Source organism: Carlito syrichta, unplaced genomic scaffold (genome assembly GCF_000164805.1).
Source record: "Carlito syrichta isolate Samal-C Ts95f unplaced genomic scaffold, Tarsius_syrichta-2.0.1 Scaffold314725, whole genome shotgun sequence".
Classification (NCBI taxonomy): domain Eukaryota; kingdom Metazoa; phylum Chordata; class Mammalia; order Primates; family Tarsiidae; genus Carlito; species Carlito syrichta.
This window is the reverse complement of record NW_007258821.1, coordinates 281,824-286,715: the sequence shown is the minus strand read 5'-3', so window position 1 is coordinate 286,715 and position 4,892 is coordinate 281,824.

Genomic DNA, 4,892 nt, shown 5'->3' with positions numbered 1-4,892 from the left:
GCTACCACACCCGGCTAATTTCTTGATTTATTGTAGAGATGAGGTCTCAACCAAATTGCCCAGGCGGGTCTCGAACCCGCCGGCTCAGACAAGCCACTCACCTCAGTCTCCCAAAGCGTGGGATCACAGGCTGAGCCACCGAGCCCAGCCTCTTTTCTTGTTTTAATTGGAGTCTTATTCTGTCGCCCAGGCTGGAGTACAGTGGCACACTCACAGCCACCGCAGCCTCGACCTGCCGGGTTCAGCCAATCCTTCCACCTCAGCCTTCCAGCCTTCCAGCTAGCTGGAACTACAGGCACACGCCACCACATCCAGCTAATTTTTTTTATTGATTGTGGAGACGAGGTCTTGTCATGTTGCACAGGATGATCTCAAATCCCTGGACTCAAGCAATCCTCTCGCCTAGGCCTCCCAAAGTGCTGGTATGACAGGCTTGAGCCACCATACCCAGTCAGAACTGTGCCCTTTAAGTGAGCGAACTTGAAGGTATATGAATTACATCCCAATAAAACTGTTTTAAAATGTGCTTTAGATCGGGCACAGTGGCTCATGCCTGTAATCCTAACATTTTGGGAGGCCAAAGTTAGAGAATCACTTGAGCCCAGGTTTCAAGATCAACCTAGGCAAGATAGCAAGACCTAGTACTTACAAAAAAAAAAAACAGCCAGATGTAGTGAGTGGTGTGCGCAGGAGGCTGAGGCAGGATGATGATCTGAGCCAGGAGGTCGAGGCTTTGGTGAGTCATGATCCTGCCACTGCACTCCAGCCTGGGCAACAGAGTGAGATTTCAACTCAAAAAATAATTAAATAAAAAGTGATCTAGGCCAGGCACAGTGTCTCACACCTGTAATCCCAGTGCTTTGGGATGTCAAGGTGGGAGGATAGCTTGAGGCCAGGAATTCAAGACCAAAATGGACAACATAGCAAGACCCCATCCTACAAAAAGTTTTTAAAACTTAGCTGGACATGGTGGTGTGCTCTTGAAGTCCTAGCTACTTGGGAGCTGAGATGGGAGGATCGCTTGAGTTCAGGAGTTCTGCAGTGAGTTATGATCATGCCACTGCCCTCCAGCCTGGGCAACCAGGAGAACAACAATTGGAGACCCTGTTTCAAAAAAAAAAAAATGTGATGTCAGAGGAAGCAGAGATATTGGAGGACCTGGGGAAAATTTCATCCTTCTTCCTTTCATATTTAGAACAAATCCATTAAAAAGTCTACTTCAGAGAACTTGTCTCTGCAGCCACGTGAATTTTTCTGATGTCTTACTCTTCTATTCACAATAATATATATATTTTTTATATTTTGAGTCAGAGTCTCACTATCATTCAGGCTGGAGTGCAGTGGTACCATCACAGCTCACAGTAGCCTCAGCCTGCTGGACTCAGGTAATCCGTCTTCTCAGCCTTCCAAGTAGCTAGAACTACAGGTGCGCACCACAACACCCAGCTAATTTTTTAATTTATTGTAGAGACGAGGTCTCACCAAGTTGCCCAGGCTGGTCTCAAACCCCTGGGCTCAGACATTATTCTCACCTCTGCCTCCAAGTGCTGGGATTACAGGCGTGTCCCACTATGCCGGGCTAATTTTTTTTATTTATTGTAGAGATGAGTTCTCATGAAGTTGCCCAGGCTGATCTCAAACTCCTGGGCTCAGGCAGTGGTCTCGCCTCGGCCTCTCTAAAGTTCTGGGATTACAGGCATGAGACACTGTGCCCAGCCCACACTAAGATAATTTATAATCTAGTTGCCAGAATTTTTTTTTTTTTGAGTTGGAATCTCACTCTGTTGCCCAGACTGGAGTGCAGTGGCACGCTCCCGGCCACCACAGCCTCGACCTGCTGGGCTCTGGCGATCCTTCCGCCTCAGCCTTCCAAGTCGCTGGAACCACAGGCGCGCGCTACCACGACCGGCTAATTTTTTTTTTTATTTATTGTAGAGATGAGGTCTCGCCAAGTTGTCCAGGCGGGTCTTGAACCCGTGGGCTCAGGCAATCCACTCACCTCAGCCTCCCAAGCACAGGATTACAGGCTGAGCCACCAAGCCCAGCTCAGAATTTTTTTTAAGGACTATCCTTCCCTTCTAAGCCACCCTCTTTTTTAGGATCCCTGTGAGACAGAATAAGAAGGCACTTGGCTCTGCCCCACTAATGTATCTCTGCAGGTACTCGCTGACCACTAAATCTTGGAAGTTAGCCAAAGAAACTGAAATAAGTGATATTTTGCAACATATCTTACTCAAGAAGAACTAACCCCTCCAGCACATGGACACAAGTTCAGAAAAATGACCAACTCTAGCCCCTTGCTTCATTATAATACTAAAAGTCCCACTCCAGGTGGGCCATTTTTTGTACATGGCACGTGGTTAGAACTTCTTCATCGTGCTAAGGGACTTTTCCTTTGACATTATAGCCCTTCCCTTGTATAATAAATGGCCCCTGTCATCCTCCTTCAGAGAGCCACCAAGGACTCTTCCTGTGTGCTTGTACAAGCCCCAGGGAAAGCCTTGTCTGGGAGTCTCCTGGGCCTGGCGTCCATTTCTATTACATGACGGCCTAAGGACCACCCTCGTATTGACTGGCCTTAGACGATACTGTCTTTATGAACTTTATGCAGTATTCCCCATTCAGGCCTGCTTGGGCCCAAAAATTAGTTTTAGAAAGCATAGAGGGGAAACCCTCTCGGATCTCCTTCCATTGTGGGAGCTTTTCTGTCTTCTCAATAAATCCAACAGGAGAGAGAGAGAGATAGAGAGAGAGAGAGAGAGAGAGAGAGAGAGAGAAGGAAGGAAGGAAGAAAAAAAGAAAGAAAAAGAAAGAAAGAAAACATAGACTGGGCGCAGTGGCTCATGCCTGTAATCTGAGCACTTTGGGAGGCTGAAGTGAGAGGATTGCCTGAGCCCACAGGTTTAAGACCAGCCTGGGCAACTTGGCCAGACTTGGACACTACAATAAAATTAGTCAAGCGTGGTGGCATGTGCCTGTAGTTCCAACTACTTGGAAGGCTGAAGCAGAAGGATCACCTGAGCCCAGCAAGTTAAGGCTGCAGTGGCTGTGAGCATGCTACTGCACTCCAGCCTAGGCTACAGAGTGAGACCCTGACTCAAAAAAAGAAAAAGTATATAAACAGCCGGGCTCGGTGACTCAACCTGTAATCCCGCACTTTGGGAGGTTCAGGTGAGTGGATTGCCTGAGCCCACGGGTTCGAGACCCGCCTGGGCAACTTGGCGAGACCTCATCTCTACAATAAATCAAAAAAATTAGCTGGGTGTGGTAGCACACGCCTGTAGTTCCAGCTACTTGGAAGGCTGAGGCAGAAGGATCGCCGGAGCCCAGTAGGTCGAGGCTGCAGTAGCTGGCAGTGGCCACTGCACTCCAGTCTGGGTGACAGAGTGAGACTCAAACTCAAAAAATAAAAAAAAAAAAAGTATATAAACAATGATTGTTTATTGTTTTTATTTTTGTTTTCCTTCTGAAGGAAGTAAAGGCAACATTGGAAGTTCTTCTTTAAATTAACCCCCTAACTTATCCCTAAAATTACAAAGAATCAATGTCTTTTACAGGTCAAGTGTAGTAAACTAAAATGTTCTCTCAAGGCTGGGCTTGGTGGCTCAGCCTGTAAACCCAGCACTTTGGGAGCCCGAGGTGAGTGAATTGAATGGATTGAGCCCGTAGGTTTGAGCTCAGCCTGGACAACTTGGCGAGAACTCGTCTCTACAATAAATAAAAAATTAGCCGGATGTGGTAGTGCGCACCTGTAGTTCTGGCTACTTGGAAGACTGAGGCGGAAGGATCGCCAGAGCCCAGTGGGTCGATGCTGGGGTGACTGTGAGTGTGCCACTTCAACTCCAAGAAAAAATGTTCTCTCAGCACAAAGTAGTACTAGAAAAATTAACTGTTATAGATGGGAGTTGACACGTTTTGTAGTGGCTTATTTATTGTCGAAAACAAAAACAAACAATACATAACTACATCTGTCCCCTTTATTTCTGGCATCAAGGATGGACTTTATGGAAGACAATTTTTCCACAGACCAAGGGAAGGGAGGGGATGGTTTCGGGATGATTCAAGCACATTACATTTATTGTGCACTTTATTTCTATTATTATTGCATTGTAATATATAATGAAATAATTATACAACTCACCATAATGCTGAATCAGTGAGAGTCCTGAGCTTGTTTCCTGCAACTAGATGGTCCCACCTGGGGGTGAAGGGAGACAGTGACACCCGAAGTGTGTTGCTTGTGTCCAGTCGACTCCATAATCTCGTTTGGGTTGCTGTCACTGCAGAAAACCCTGCTTCGCAAAGATAGGATGTTGGAAGTGGAAACAGGCCTTTCAATGTTTTTTGTAGCAATCTCAGAATATTCTGTCTTGACTTTAATCCAGATGTATGACGATTTGCAATTGTCTCAAACATACTTTTAAGTTCACTGTCATTTGCCATCTTAAGCAGTTGATCCTCTTCTAGCATGGACAAAGTTGATTCACCTGGCTTATTCACAAATGGGTCACAGATCCATTCCTTCCCCATTCAGGGGTCTTTTGTGGTTGGGAAGTAATGTTTAAACTCCTTTGAGAGCTGAGATAGGTGATCATGCACCAGGTGGGAGAAAGAAGCACCTGGCTCAGTCTCTTTCTAAATCTCTGCTAATGTTTGAAACATGCCAAAAATTCCATTGTTCACTTGTCACCCCCATAATTCCAGTTGGGCTTTGAATGTAGCCCCTTTATCTGTCAACTTGAACACAGTTGTGATTCTCCCTTGAAATGACAGATTGAAACCGAGTTCGGTGGCTTAGTCTGTAATCCCGCGCCTTTGGGAGGCTGAGGTGAGTGGATTGCCTGAGCCCGTGGGTTTGAGACCCACCTGGGCAGCGAGACCTCATCTCTACT